Genomic DNA, 16,760 nt, shown 5'->3' on the forward strand with positions numbered 1-16,760 from the left:
AATGGAAAACAGTGTGAAATTTCCTCAAAAGTATAAAAATGGCACTACAGCATGATCCACCAATCTCACTACCACATATATAGCCAAAGGAAAAGAAATCAGTTCGCTGAAGACTTCTGCACTCTATTAACTGCAGCCCCAGTCACAGAAGCCAAGGTAAGGAATCAAGCTAAATACACAGCATATAGTGTCACACTGGGTGACATAAGTGAATGCTATGGTTTAGATTTAGGTGCTCCCCAAAGCTGTATGTGCTCATAGGCAGGGCCTTTGAAAGACAATTCAAGCACAGGGATGCTATAACTAAATATGGTGTTAGAGGGGGCCGTGGTCAGAAGAGGCTGTCACTAGGGGTGTGACCTGGAAGTGTGCCTTTCCCTCCCCAGATCCCCCCATGGCCCCCTGCTTCCCAGCAGCCATGACACAGGTAGCTCTCCTCCACCCAGACCCTCCCATCCTTCTTCTGTCCTGGAGCCAGCCAACTCTGGACTGAAACATTTAAGAACAAAAATGAGCCAGAATGAAACTCTCCTCATCGAAGTGCTGGGTTTTGGGCATTGTGTCCCAAGGATGACAAAGTGACCTAGTGAATAAAGAAGCTGTTAGATGTACACAACAGAATATATTCACCTCAAAACGAAGAAAGCTGGGAATTTTCGCCTGGTTCTAGTTGACTGACTGCACTACTCTATCCGGGGTAACCCTGCCTCAGTCAGGACCTAGCTGAAACACAGGTTAAGTCACTCCCTTTCCAATAGTCTTTCAGTGGATACTGCATCCTCTTTACATTATTCCACAAAGACCCCTGCTCAGACCACAGCCAACCTCTTAGCTCACCTGCATGAACATTCTGCTTCAACCACACTAAATCACGCCATGCTTTTATGCTTGTGCAAAGCTGTCCCTGCCTAAAATGCTCTTCTCCAAATTATTTACCAAAAGCACACTCTTCTTTCAGAACAGAGCTCAGATGCTGCCTCCTCTAGAAAGCTTCTCCAAGATTTCAAGCCTAATTCTGATACTGTTGAACTGTATTTTTCCAAAATAAGCTGTTGGCCACACAACACACACATACACAACATATAGTGTCACATGTAGTTCCTGCAACTGTAGCTGTCACTAAATTCTTGGTGTAGAATTCACTGTGAACTCAAAGGATTGAAGCAATAAGCAGTGAGCACAAATAGCCAGAAGACACAGACTGATGTCCTGTCTGCCAGGCAGTCAGACCCTCAATAGTGCACCCCTTGACTCAGGAGTCTCACGTCTCGTGGGCAGCACAGAGGTTATGATCCCTACAGTGTGGGTTTCTGAGGTTCAGAAGAGAGAACTCTTTGAACAGTTCTGCAGACTCTAAGGCCCTATCAATAAGAGTTGAAACACAGATTCATAGACAACATTACACAACAAATATTTATGGGGTGCCAAAACACAAGAGTCTGAAGGAGAGAATCCTATTTCATCCCACTCGGCCAGACCTCCTGTTTTCGCATCGTGTGAAACCCCAGATCTGCAGACCCTAGACACACACACACCCTAAAGCTCACTCTTCTAGAAGTGACTCATGTCTGGCTGCACAGGGGAGCTCAGCTCTGGGAAGAGACAGATACCTCCACCTGGAGATCCAGGTAGCCAAGAGTGCCCCGGGCAACAAAAGAAAGCGTGTGCAGGGTGGCCATGGGCCACTGCATGCAAGGACCTACGCACCCATCACCTGCAATCCCAGAGGTCCTGGCCTGCTGTCTCTGCAGCCCCTGTGCTCACACTGAGGCCAGAACCACAGTGAGGGGCAACTAATCAACATATTACTCAGGAGGAACCTGACCTTTGACACAATGGTGATCCATGTATGTCATGTTTTTATCATTCCAAGAAATGGTCCAAAAAGAAGAGAAGAGATTACATTTATCCAAAACTGGGTCTAGGGCTCCAAGAGCCTTCTCTAGACCTCAGAGATCTCTTATCCTAAGACAGGGATCACATAGGCTAACTTGGAATTATCTATAAGTACAAAACTAGGAAATCAAAGCTGGAATGGAATAAACTAGAAAATCCATTAGAAAATAATGAACACTGAATACATTTCTTATGTCCAAAAGAAGTACCATCCCTGTAGGTGGGTGAATAAATAAATACACCTGTTCCCATCAGGCTGTTTGAGTTTGCTGTTAGAGTCCCTGGCTCCATGCTCTGGGGACATTAAACACTATGACGTCAAAAGCGCAGACCAGCGCCAGTGCTCAGTGCTTTGTTGTTCTGTTGTTCTTTTGCATCTGCTCTTCGAATCTTTTCCCCACCATTAAATAAGCAGAAAGCATACCTGGATTTTTATTTGGGCAAAGAAAATGGAGGACTATGGAATGCAACAGTTCTAGTGCCTTTTGCTGCTTTTCGCTTGCCTTCTCCTCCTCGGAACTGACGAGGCATAGCTGGGCAGCAACAGGACCACAAAGCAGAGGTAGCCAAATTTCACTCTGCAATGTTGAGTCTTTTGAAAGCAGCACAGCATAATTGTCCTACAAAACATTTTGGGGAATCCAGGCTACTAATTAACTGCTAGTGCATCAATTAGTTATAATCGCTGTAATAATACACAAACAAGGGCAGGAAGCTTTGTGCTGCTGCGCCTCTCTGTACATTTGGTGCACAGTTTTTTAAACCTTTCCTTTGAAAATTTAAGTTAATAATTTATTTCTAATGAATCGACTCTTTCTGTTTCCCTGGTACACAGGGCATTTAAATGGCTGGAAGAAATGATGCTATTAACATAATTCTGTTTTAAAGAAAACTTTTGACATGAAGAGCAACATTCTCATATTAATGTTTCTATTCTCAAGTTCCAGAGGGGTCGTGATGAATTAAGCAGCGAAGACATTAGAAAGAGGCCGGGTGGGCTGAAGTCACAGGAAATGGATTTTATTTCATTGGTGAGTGATTTGACATTGCATGAAAATTTAGTTCCATCTTCTACAATATCTATCAGCATATGTAACACATACATAACCTATGAATAAAAGTAATTCACAATAAAGCAAAACTGTTTATGAGCCTAACTTCTTATTCTTGTTTGGTAGGAGGAAATGATTCATGGAAGTAAATCCATTTGCTGAAACAAATTTCAAGTAGTAAAAAACCTTCCATGATGCATCGGCAGCTGTCCACACCCCAGACAGATGTTCTCATAAACACAGAGCTGGGGGCCACACTCTGCCTTTCTTCTCTCTTCCTTCTTAGCTGTTGAATAAAGGAGTACATTTTCCTTTCTGGCTCTTTCGTGTCTTTCTCCAGGTTCCTTGGACCCCTACGCATTTTCTCTTCTCTGTCTCAAGTGAGTGGCCTCAGGAAGGGGTACTTGCTGACTTCTGGGAGCCTGTGCACTCACCCCACAGGCAAACGAATGCACGCCCTCCTCCTTTCACTGTCCATGGAACCAATGTGTTGCTGATGAAGACAGTCTGTAATCTAACAGGGCACCTCAGTGCACAAAAAAGCTTGACTTAGCTTCAGAATATTTACATTACTGAAATATTTCAGTCGAGAAACCTTTTTTCAAACATCACAGTTTGTTAACAGACTTCAGTATTTTTGAAGCTTGGTGAAAGTGACATCCTTAAACCCTGGATCTCAAAGAAGCTCCCCAAACTTTGAGTGACCTCAATCTATCCTTGCTGCAAGCTCTGCTGCACTATGTGGAAACCCCAGTGAGCAAATGCCCATAACCTGGAAGGAGAAATCTCTGCTGACGTGAAATACTACAGAAGAAGACTCTCGGATTCAGTTTCTTACTGTGCTTACCCTTCTCATTGAAGACTTATTGAACAGGGTCTGAGTCCCTCTCTTGATGTAGCTCTTGGCCTTACAGTGCAGAGGAGGAGGAAACACAAAAGTGAGGGAGACTGAGCCCTACTACCAAGCAGTTTAAACTCTAGGAAATCATTCAAGTAGGAAGCAAGGACAGTAAGGCCAGGACAGGGCTGCTGAGGAGAGGGTGTGCCTTGTGGGTGGAAGGGCGCTGCTGTGGGCTCGGCCCAGCAGCAGCATCCAAAGACCTCATGACTGCAGAGGAATCAGGACTTAGCAACATCACACCGATTCCAGGGTGTGGACACAGCCAAAGGGCCAGCAAGGGAAATGGGAGTCCCAAGACAGGTAATTTGGGCACTGGCCAGTGGCCCTCCCCTCAGCATTATGCCTCAATGTCCCTAAATAGTCCTAAGCATCCAGGCGAGGCTCATCTGGGAACTGAACAGATAAGCACTTATCTGCAAATGAGCTTTTTCCAATACGCGTCTCCACGTACATCATCCTTGCATTGGAAGCGCAGCTCTGGAGGCATGACCAAGGCAGGTCAGGTGCTTGCTTCCAATCTTAAAGAAGTGCTATGATTTCCAGGAAAGAATAGACAAGGGGTCCTAAATCACAGCTCAAGGAAATGTCAGTGTTTTCTATTGAAGTTTTACAGTTGTGAATACTTGCTATATATCGTTGTGATTTTATGTATTTTTCAAACTTTCAGAACAGTATCAACTGCACATGTATGAGCAATTTAAATGGAAGGAGGGCCCACTTTAGGCACCATAGGGAAGAAAATGGAGGATATAGGTGTGTGAACTAGGTGGCTTGCACAGCACACGTGTGGCCAGTCCCTTGAGCACCGAGCGCAACTCCTTAGGAGAACAGATGTTGGCCACTAACCAGGGTCTGCTTGGCTGAGGCTGTTTGACGGTGGACATAAAAAGTTAAAAAGGGAACAAATAAGCCAGAAGGGCCTGAAAGCTGAAGTCTAGCCCAAGCTACCCATGTAGTTCCCCCTGCATTTCCAGGATCAGAGGCATGTGGAGTCAGTAGCCCTCCCGCCGCAGGAGTGCACTTGGTCCACAGATGTTCCCATGGGGCCATCAGTTGATCCTCTTTTGTTTCCCTTGCTGCTCTTCTCTGTCTCCCTTCTGCTCACACACTGTGTGGCTCCTAGGTTTGTGTTCTTCACCCCATGGTTGTGCACATGGGCAGTGGCCTGTGCCCTGGAGGTCAAGAGGGGAGAAGGGAAGACAGACGTGGGGGAAGGGAGACGCCCTGTGCCTGTTGCTTTGGGCAGAAGGCCACTGTATTCTGCCCTCATTTCCAGGGCATGAAGGGAAGCAGTTGATTGGATCCATCAAACAACATTTGCTAGAAGAGGCAAGGGTTAAGCGGAGGGGCCAGCAACCAGTCAGACCCATATAGAAGCAAGCTTTCACTGAGCATAGCTAATTCTGCCTTCGTGTTACTCATTTCAGCCCCACTGAATAACTGTACTTCTCCATTTCAGAGGATGAAGGAGCCTTAGCATCAAGATGTGTAAATCATAGCTTGATAGGACGTGAACCTAGGGGCCTGTTGTCTAAGTGCCTATGACTATGAACCTGTGAACCTGTGACCTAAGAACTTGCAGTCTCGGAACCTGGGGCCCTTGACCTTGACCCCACTGCCTCCGCACATTCTCTGTAGTTGCCCCTGGGGCCTGAGCCCTCTATGCTCCAGAGACACAGCACAACGACGCACTTGTGAAGGCCAAAAGTGACCTCGGAGCCATCCCAGTACCCACTGCAACACGTACCTGGCGGTGGGGAGACAAGGGAAGCAGGTGCAATCAGCCCACACGCAGCAACGGAAGACGGGGTGCGGCAGACACGCTCGTGCCATGCTGTCCCTCCCAGCCTGCCTCTCAGGTGGCCAGTCCTCATTCCTCTTTGAGCACAAAGACTGGAAATGCCCAGAGACACCTTCATGAGCTAGTGTGTTCTTAGGCCCAAGGGTGACATCAAGAAATGCTTCTGCAATATGACAGGTATCCCCCTGGGCCCCACCTTCTGCCCCTGTGGGTGCCATCGGGGACCTTCTGCTGAACTGACAGCATAGACGCTGACCCTCTCGATGGACTTGGTGGGTTTTGCTTCCTACTTTCCTTCTAGGCAAATGGTCCTCCACAGAAACCTGTCTTTTAGGTCCCCAAAAACTCCAAGCAACCTAAACTTTTAATTAAGGTTATCCCTCAGCCCCCATCTGGAATTAAGAGCTCTTCTGGGGTGGTTAACTTTTGAAGATTGTTAATGTGGGTTTTCTTCCTGGAGTGGGGAAAGACATTGACTCTTGCCAGCTTCCTCACCAAGCAAGACTGCGCGACAGCCTCTCTGCCTGCCCTGGAGGCAGGGCCACCTCAGACTGCTCTTCCAGGATCCACAGGAGCCAGAGCAACTACCTGGGACTGAAGAGGATTGCGGGGACAGCCTACCAGGGTCAGCCTCCATCAGGGATGCGGCTCTGTGGCCCACTCGCAGACATTGTTGAATCTGGACCATTGATCCTATGTTTGATGTGAAAAGAAATTAAAGCCCTGGTCTCATTAGATAAACGGGTTCTGGGGAGAGATCACAGAGAGAGGCTCTCTCCTTTTGTAGATGCTGAATGGCCACAGCAGGCAGCTTCTTGTGCACAATTGATTTCAAGCAGAGTTTTGTCTGAAAGATGCTTCTAGATTATGGCAAGAAAGCATTCTATAATCCTCCTGCCAATGCAGTTATGTTTAACAGACATGCAGCTCTTATCACTGATTGATAACACTTAACTCAAAACATATTTCAGCTTTGGGAATGTCAATATTTTGCCTCCGAGTGAAGGTGACCCCTGCTCCGTGTGTTTGCTAAGTGTGCGCCATGGTTTGCTGGTAAATTTGTAAGGGTGGTCGTGTGGGCAGGCTATTATGGATTTGCTATCTTAGCCTGAAGTGTTTGCTGCTGATTATGTGATTAAATCAATAATAATTTCTGCTTGGATCCTGGGCTTCTCGACTCATCTTCTGGTTCACGCTGTGGAGCAGAACAATGAGCTCTAACGCAGGACTCTCAAGTGCTTTGCTGTGGAGGAAATGCCAGAGGTACGGCAGGTGGCCGTAATAGCTCTTCAAAAAGCAAAATATTATAACAATTCTGCAGGTAAATAAACAAATGGTCCTTTGATGCTGAGGAGGGAACATGACAGGTGGGAGGGGGGGTTGTTGAATCAATGCGTCTGTTTACTCTGGCTTTAGCTGGAGTCCTATCCTGTCCACAGCCTGCATTCCATACGAAACAGATATACTTTTGTTCTGAGAAAGTGGTGTGTGCATTTAAGCAGCATGGATCTCACTCACCTATCCGGGCATTTGAGGTCATTGCTAGTTTTGCATCACAGGGCAGAGAGGTGCATGGCATCCTTCTCTCTCCTTCCTGGGGGATCGCAGCTGACCAACAAGAGAGATCCAGGCCCTCTGCTAACCTATACCCAGGTCCCTAGAAAGCCCACATTCCCCCTCTGTGTGTTCTTGGCTTCGGCTGTCCTCAGTGGCACAAGATGGCATCTCAGTTCACCGCAAAGGGCATCAGAAATCTATATGTGTCATTCTTGCATCAGGCTGTGCCGTGCTGGAGGACCTTCAGCTGGGGAATCAACCTTCCTCCTCCAGTGCCCCGGCGCCAGGGGAGCGTGACTGCTCTAGCCACTCAGCCTCAGCAGGACAATCTGGTGTAATTCAATCTCCCGGCAGAATCACTGGAACACCAGCAGATCTTTTAGAAATCAGAACATCTGGTCAGTCACCTTCCCCCATATGGGAGAACAGCTTTGTTAATAAGACTGTGCTGGAAGAGAGATGGAAGGCAAGGGTAGTTTTCACGGTGACAGGACGGCACCGGGCTAAGGCTTCCACCCTGGGGTCAGTGCACACCGCAGTGGACAGCAACTGTGCTGATCAGTCCTTTTCAACAGCAAATAGCTCCTAGTGATGTTAAATATTACTTTTTTTAAAAAAAGTAAGACAGCCCCAGGGATTGTGTTCATCAGCTTGTTGGTAAAAGGCAGGTTTCCTGAGATTCTTGCTTTGAGAGCCAATTCAGTATTTACTACTTGTATGCAATTGTAATTGTAATTACTATTTATCTATCGGGAGTTAGGCTTTAAAAAAAGGATGATTTTGTTGGAAAAGTTGGGCCAGGGAAGGGAAAAAGCTTTCCATTTCCAGAACGTAGCCAAACTATCGCTTGTGAGGCAGAGAAGCCTCTGCCTAGGCAGTCCCCAGATGAGAGGTACGTTTGGCCTCTGAGAAGGGCCTTGCTCTCCATGACTGAGAACAGCCATGTAGAGCCATCAGGCCCCCTCCAAGGTAGGGCTCCTTCACTGCACACTGCTGGTGCACTTCCATGAACATAAGACGCAGTTCCAGCTTCTGGCACAAGCCAGGACTTGTGTGAAGCATGGTAGCATCATGTGACTTCAGCCCCCGGAACACACCCCACAGCACCCCAACCAGCTGCTTCTGCAGCCTAAGAAGCATCCAGAGGAAAAGGTACTTGTTGAAGAGCAAGAGGGGCCCCAAAGACCTTAACTGGGCTTTATTATTCACTCCAAGTCAAATTGAGAAACACCAGAAAGGCTCTCGGGGTGACCACTACCCTCTTCTCTCCTGGATTTTCTATCAGTCACTCTTCTTGGGCTGATGTGACCCCAGATTTGATGCCCCACTGTACATCCTGTCCAGAGCTAGGAAACCTGGGCTGCCTCTTAAAGAGATAAGTCTGAGCCAGGGGTGGTGGTACACACCTATAATCCCAACAATGTGGAAGGCTGAGGAAGGAGGACTGTGAGTTCAGGCCCAACCACAGAAACTTAGTAACCTAAAAAATAAAGAGTTGTAGATGTAACTCAGTGTGAGGGTCTTGGGTTCAAACCTCAATGGTGTGCGTGAAGTGGGGACGGCGTGGCTATGTAAATATTAGTTGCCTGTTCCGGTAGGCTCCTGGCAGGTTTCTGAGTGGAATCAGACTCCATATGTGCTGGCCTTTCAGAAAGCTCCAAAGCAACATTCAAACAAAAAAACTGAAGCTCTTCTCCTCTGGAGACAAACTCAGGTCCATGACAGAAGAGAGGTTGGCAGATCCTGAGAATGGAAAGGGGTCCTATGTCCTCCTGGGGTGCTGGGAAGGTGACATTAGGGGTTCTCTGCACTTGGCACCTGCACAGTTCTGCAGGCTCAGTTGGAGTCTGTGGCCAAGCCCCAGAGGAAACCAGTGTCGCAGCTCCTCATGCACATCTCAGGGACCTGGGCTGCCCTTCGGGCACTGGGGTGACAGGAGGCAAGGAACTGGTGACCTGTGTAATGAGGCCTTTTACCTTGACACAAAGAGGGCTTGCGGCTTTATTTGTAACAGAATAAATTTTCTCTTGACTATTTCCAGAGACTAATCCAGGCCTTTCTCTTTCCTTCTTCCTTTCTCTCTACTCTCCCTTTTTTGGAGAGGTCAGGGCTGATTTCTGGGGTCAGATTGAAAATTAATTTCAGCAAACCTGAGCTACCCCTTCTCCATCCCATGAAGAATTATTCAAGGTGTGTTAGTCAGGGTCCACTGGGGATAGATTTAATAAAAGCACATAATTTATAGGATGATTTTATAATATTCACCCAAAAAGTCAAATGCAGAAGAGTGCAGGAGATCTGTCCATGCACTAGAGACCCAAAGAATCCAGCTGAGGGCCTGGATCCCATAGCAATGTCCTTCACAAGTCCAGCTGGAGGCCCGGAGCCCACAACAGTGTCTCGTGCAAGTCTATATCAAGGATCTGCACTGTGAAAGGCCCAAAGGTCACTGGAGGAAGCCAGAGAGCGTGCACTAACGGTAGTGGAATGAAGGATCTGTGCCAGCAGGCCGAGGGATCTGGAGCCAGGCACTGGAGCCAGGAAACAACACTCACGGTAAGGACCAGAACTCTCCTAAAAAGAACCACAGCCATCCTCAGCAGCAGCGAGGACCTGAGATCCTCCGACAATGCGAATGGCTGAGTTCATATCAGGAAAACCAGCACAACGCACCATCTTCCCCTCCAGTTCTGCTTTTATGTTGTTGGTAACAACCTCAGGTGGGCCTTGCACACCCAAGACCACACTGATTCAGTTCCGCTTGGTGTGGCAAGTTGACCATTTGTTATCCACACAGTGACCCAAGGCCAATCCCCCAGCCAAGAGTAACCCTGGGGCCACAGCCACCCTACAGAGTTCACATTGGCCGGTTCAGACCCCTCTGCCTTTTCCTACTTGGCAATGCATTGAATTTAAAGACATTTTCAGAAAGGTAGCGTGGCATCACACTCTGTTATTCAGACAAATAAAACACCCCATGGGTATTAGCATTAACACGTGTATATAAAATCCTCTGTTCTCTTTATACTCCACCTATCATTTGCCCACATTATTTTTCTTTAAGAAAAAGTTTTTGCTTCCATGGCATGCTTATAAATTACTAATAATCATTGACTTGAATTTGGATCCAGTAAAACACACCCTATGAAAGATTTTACCACTTCCATGGGCATCTTCAAAACAGCTGTTTCAGTCTCCTCACACAGGTACATCGGAAGCCAACCTCTCTGCCCAGGCTGTTTCACAGGCCTCAACCCTCCTGAGTTCACAGTGGCTCAGTGGAGCTGTGCCATGAACCCTTCACCATGCTGTCCTGGGGACCTCAAGGATCTGCTGACATAACCGTTTCACTTTCCTTTAGTCAGCATAGAATCACCACCCTCGACATGTGAAGCCGCCTTTAAACCAGGGTCAACTAAAGCAACTCAGGAGGAAATGACTTGAAGGGGAGATTTTCCAGCCATCACCCCTGCTCCCAGGCAGCCTGGTGCCTCTGTGGTCGAGACACGGCTCCTCTCGACACAGCTCCAGAGGAACGTACGCCAGTCCTCTTTAGGAGTGGAGAAAGAGCACACTTGTGCTGGGATGCTGGCATCCACCATCTGCTAAAGCACTCCCACCGTTCAGAGTCCATGGTCTTCCTGGGCAGGATGAGGTTTCCGCTGCTTTCTCAGCCCACTCCTGATTTCTGTCAAGGCACAGTGGGCCAGCACCAGACATATGGGGCAGTTGAGGAAATAGGCATAATTCTTTTCAACAAATTGCTTGGACTTAACCCAAAATGAGTTGGACAGACCTTAGCATCAGGTTGAAAGCAACAGCCTGTGCTTGCTGCCACACCCCAAGAGGGTCCCTGGTACAAATGATAAGAAGGGTACCTCTGCTGCCAAGAGGAAAGTCTCTTTAGTCATTAATGTCCCCTGCTCAAATATTCACAGTGGCTCCAGGATCTCTGAATTTGCAAAATCCAAGCCCTCCAGTGAAATGTGTCACCCAGGACCATGTAGAAAAATGCCAAACAAAAAAGCTTATAGTGTATCCATGGCATACATATGGCAGCCCCCTGAACCACCTGTTCCTTTAGCCATGTTGATGAATGTGGATGGGGAGGCGTGTTGAACTACCCCACCATGCTGTGCACTGGAGTCTTCTATCCTGTAAGTAAGCAGAGAGCTCAGAGGGGAGAGGCCACATGCAGCCAGCCCAGGCAGAAGGAGGCATTTTGGTGCTGTAACTGTTCCTGATTCACATCCAAGTAGGAAGCCCTGCCTTGACATTTTTCATCTGTCAATTCTTATAACTGGGTATCTTCTGGCAACTGTAGTTCCAAACTCGAGTCATGGCTCTGGGCCATGTGGAAGAGGTCTGTTGTACTGTTTACATGTGCACTTTTTATTGCGATCCTGGTCAGTGACTACTAATGTCCATGAATTTCAGCCAGGCTATGCACACCTGTGGCACACACGGGGTGAGCATGCACAGTCAGGGCAAGTTCTCCAAGCAACAGCGTTCTCTGCCTGCAAAAGCATCACTGTGGAAAGTAAAGGGAGTGCACCAGCAGCAACTTCCTGACGCTTTAATGTCGTGGCTCCTGAAGGCTGCCAACCCACTGACCAGAGGGCGAAGAACTCTGGTCCCAAGAGTGAGTATTCCACACAAGCTGCAGGGAATAAGAAAAGCTTCATTCCGCAAGAGCCACTGTATCATTTTGTGTCATGGGGATGCAGGAAAGCTCTCAAGACAGGTTTGGGTGAGCAGAGGAAGAAAGCACAAGATTTATTTATAGCTATTTCCTAAAAGAAGCATCTGCAAAATTGAGAGGCCTGGATGCCACTGGCTGAGGAAATAGGCAGATCCTCCAATCATTAGGGCCCTCAGTGCTTGCTCTGCACCCCTGTGTGGGGTGGACCTTCCATTCAGCTGGCTTCAGAGGGAACTCTGAACACTATGAATTGAGGGGAAATGTGAAGTCACATTGTCCTGAATAATCCACCTATCTTCTGTGACTGTGTCAAGAAGGATGGAACCTGAAGACAAGGCACCAAAGCTCAGGCTGGCCCTCCCCTCATACAGCAAGGGGCAGGGCTTTGGGGCCTTCACAACTATAAGGTGACAATTTAGCTTCTTTTCATGAGGAGAGAACAGCTGGGAAGGGCAGGATTTGCTCCCACAGGCTGTAGGGGATGCAGTGTGGACTGTGCAACCCAACCTACACGGACAGAGGTGTAGACACAACTGCATGTGAAGGAATCACCAGGCCCCTTCTGAGGATGCCTGCGCGTGTGCTGAACACGGAGCTGACAGGGCAGCTGGTGTGTTTAGGAAGGTCAGCGCCAAAGTCCCCCGGGGCCAACTCTTGTTCTCAAGCCTCACTTCAAGAAGGGCATCCATCAGATTCAAGTCCAGAAAGCCAGTGCATCCTCAGAATCCCCAAGGGGTCTGAAAAATGCCCCCCAACAGACACATCCCTCCTGCAAGAGCCACTGTTGGGGACACTGGCTGGCCTGCAACACTGAAAGAAATGTTGAAAAGAGTTCATTCTCTCCCATAGAGTCTTTGCTAGGGCTGCTGCTCCATGTCCTCTTGGTCCCCTCCCATGCCCAGGTCCTCTCACCCTTTCTGAAGTAGGCCCCTCTCTCACCCTCTCCGCATTCAGAACTCAAGGCCTCCTCCACATGGACAAGAAGCCATAGGACCCCCTGCCTTTGATGGCCTGCCCTGCCCTCCTCTTGACATCCCTCATGGTGAAGGATCTATGAAAGGGCTGAAAGAAAGAAGGGTCACCAGCTTCCTATGGCCTAAGGGACTCCCCATTGGCAGCCCCAGATCTTAGCTTGCTCCCCAAGTCCCAGAGCCAGGCCCCTGAACCTCTCAGCCTCTCTGGGCTGTTCCCACTGTTACCCCCAAGGCCAGCCTTTCCCAGGGCCTTCCCCAGCCCTCCAGTAGGTTGGCAAGACCTCTATCAATAATGGCTGGGTCTTTCTGATCTCAGTGAATGAGACAAAAGGAGTATCCTGGGGCGGAGGTGCTAGAGGAATGCAGTCAGACTCCCTGAAGTGGCCCCAGCAGGTTTAGACTTCCTGGGACTGCTGAGCCAGTCGCCTTACTTGGTGAGGGCAACTGTAGACCAAACCCCTTTCTAGTGCTTTCCACCAGCATTTGAGAAAACACCTCCTCTGTAATAGACAAAGCACTGTGGATGCACATACATACACACTTCTCCAGATCAACCACCAACCACAGAGGCTGCTGTGTCTGAACAAAAAGAAAGACAGAGCCCACCTTTACCAACCTCCATGCACCAGGCGGTGCTTCTAATACCATGTGGAGATTATCCTGTGTTCACTCCACCTTAGGTGTATAACTGTACTCACTGGCACCTGGTCAGAAGGAATAGGGACCACCTTAGCCAGGTATAGTCCCTAGACATCCACCTAGATGTGTGCATGGAAGGAAGGGAGTGGCAGCTCCTCCAGCATGTGCTCTAAGAAGCCTGAGAACCACTTGTTCAGGGAACACAAAAACTATTCACAGTTAATGTGATCAAAACTTTCTGTGGATGCTTAAAATAAAATTGTATGATAGTAAAAGATACCTTACCATTAATTCTCCTCAAAATACTTGCCCTTGCTTCAAATATACTTATCCCATCATTCTTGCCACTTTCTGAAGCAGTTCTGGAAGTCCTCTTTCATGAGTATCTTTTTCTGGCTGCCTTGATCATTCTGAATCAATTCAAAACATTTATGGCAAATTTTGTCCAATCTAATTACAGTATGTCCTCATCCACCTTATTCACCAGATCTGGCACTGTACAATTTCTGTCTCCTCTCCAAAGTCAAAATGTAAATATTTTGAATCCATTCAGAGCTTTGAGGCAGCCACAACGGCACAACTAAAGATAACTCATGGAAGTGGCAAGAGAAATGAGATACATGTATGTGAAGTGAAGGGGGAGCATTTTGAGGAGATTGGTGGAAAAGTGTCCTCTGTTGTAATACTTTTCAATTTAAACATTTGTCATGTATTTTGATCACATGTCATATGTGAGATTGTCCATGGTCTCTTTGTGAATAGCTATTTAAAACACAATTTGAACTATTCTCCAGAAAAAAAACTTCTAGAACCAGCAAGTTATTTAGAAAAAAAGAGACATTCTCTCCCTGAAAAAGCCCATGGATAATTTAGAAGATGTTCTTCACTGTAGAGATGACATTTGGGCCCCACGTTGCCTCCAACAGGAAAGGCACAGCACTCCAGAAGTGTTGGGTGCTGTGGGTTCCTCCAATATTCTCTTTTCTTTTCATACTTTTCCTTGTGGATTATTTCAGTGAATGAGATATCTTGGGGAAGCAGAATCAACTCCAGGGTATCTTGGCCTCCCAGGATGGCCCCCACCCAGGACACCTGGGAATATTAGTCAAACATCAAACTTTATCCAGAGATTCCTAGGTACCCTGGAGCCAGCTCATTCCTAGGTCCCAGAGTGAGTATCTGTGTGCAGAGCCACCTTGGTCCCTCAGGAAGCTCCATGTAGACCACATCTTGAGACTGGCCCAGGATGAAAGCAACACTGAATCAGGAAAGATGAACATAGATGTAATCATCCATTGATCCTTCTTTTTGTTACACACCAGTAACTTCCTCTTCACTTGCCCACTGTGTTCAAGATGGTATTTGGAAAATCTAGCATCTCTGAGTATATGAAGGACTCTCCAGAAACATCAGTGACATTCTGAACTGTGAAGGAGGTTCAGAGGGCAGCCTAGATGCCCACAGGACACACTCGTACCAGCTGCTGCTCAGCTCAGAGGTCCCAGATGGTTGGCAGATATTTTTTCCCAGTGAGGCTGAGGCCTGATAAGTTCCTGGGCAGTCGGGACTTATAGCCCAGATCAGTTCTGTTTGTTCTCGCATTTTAAATATTGAAAATCCATCTAAAATTCATACATATCCAATCCTGAGACCTGATGTAAATCATGGGCAAAACTAACTTGGAAATTCTTGATCCTTTGGGAGACAGTCTTTTTCTTTTTTTTTACATAGTTTCAACATATAAGAATATATTTATGTAGAAATGATACCTACCCAAATACCAAGTACTATTATATTGAAATCTTTGCATTTAAAAAGTAATAAAGGGGCTGGGGATTTAGCTCAGCGGCAAAGTGCCTGCCTGGCAAGCGCAAGGTCGTGAGTTCGGTTCCCGGCACCGGAGAAAAACCAAAACCAAAAAAATAAATAAATAAATAAATAAATAAATAAAAAGTAATAAACTCGTTAATAACACCAATATATCTTCCTAATTGGTCCTTATCAACCAAAATTTAATACAGTCTTTATATGTTTTCACTCTTTTAAGGATTCTTTCTTAATGTAAAAGTTGTACATATTAATGGAGTTCCATGTGATATTTCTATATTCACATACACTACATAATTTTTAATTTGGGTTAAACACATCTCCTCAAACATTTATCATTTCTTTTGGTGAAAGTATTCAAAATCCTTTCTTGAAGTTTTTTGACATGTATAATACATAATTGTTATCTATAGTCACCTATTGTATGTAATAAACCAGAACTTGTTAGTCTCATATAACTGTAACTTGATCAATTTTTCCTCACCCACCCCCCACACACTTTCCCCAGCCTCTAGTAACCACCATTCTACTCTCAACTCTATAAGATCAACTCTTTTAAATTCCACATATGAGTGAGATCAGACAGTACTTTTTCTTTTGCTATGCCTGGCTTACTTCACTTAATGATCTCCAGTTCTGCCCACTTAGTCTCAAATGACAGGGTTTCATTATTTTTTATGGCCGATTAGTATTCCACTGTGTACTCATACCATATTTTCTTCCTCCATTCATCACACACGCAGGTTGCTGCCGTTTCTCAGCTCTTGTAAGTAGTGCTGCAGTGAGTGTGAGGGTGCAGATGTCTTTCTGAGGTGCTGAGTTCATTTGCTTTAGAGAGATGCCTAACAGTGCCGTTGATGGAGCACATGGTAATTTTATTTCTAATTTTTTGGGGAAGCTACAGACTTTTCCATAGTTCCATTCCATAGTTCCAATGTACTAATTTACATTCCCACCAACAGTGTGCAAGGGCTCCCTTTATCCACATCCTTGCCAGCAAAGTTACCTACAGGTTTTTTGACAGTAGCCATTCTTATGGGATGCAGTGATATCCGATGGGGGGGTCTTGATTTGCACTTCCGATATGATTAGTTATGCTAAACATTTTTGCAGCCACCTGCTGGCTTTGTGTGCCTTCTTTTGTAAAATCTTTTAAGGAATTTTTAGATGAAGCATGTCAAAAAAGATCAGCCCTGGACAAATGACAAAATGACAGACAATACTGACCTTGAGCAGGTCCACAAACCACCTTCCTCCAGGAGGAATCCACACCTTGGACCAGGATGGGATGCCTCTTTGCACATCATCAATCTTGAAGCAGCAGAGCTTCCACATTGCGCTCTTGCAGGAGAAAACCAAGAGGAGGGAGGCCTGTGTCATGGCCCTGCACGCTCTGTTACAGAGTGACAAC

This window comes from Chinchilla lanigera, unplaced genomic scaffold (genome assembly GCF_000276665.1).
Source record: "Chinchilla lanigera isolate Chin_1 unplaced genomic scaffold, ChiLan1.0 scaffold00001, whole genome shotgun sequence".
Classification (NCBI taxonomy): Eukaryota; Metazoa; Chordata; class Mammalia; order Rodentia; family Chinchillidae; genus Chinchilla; species Chinchilla lanigera.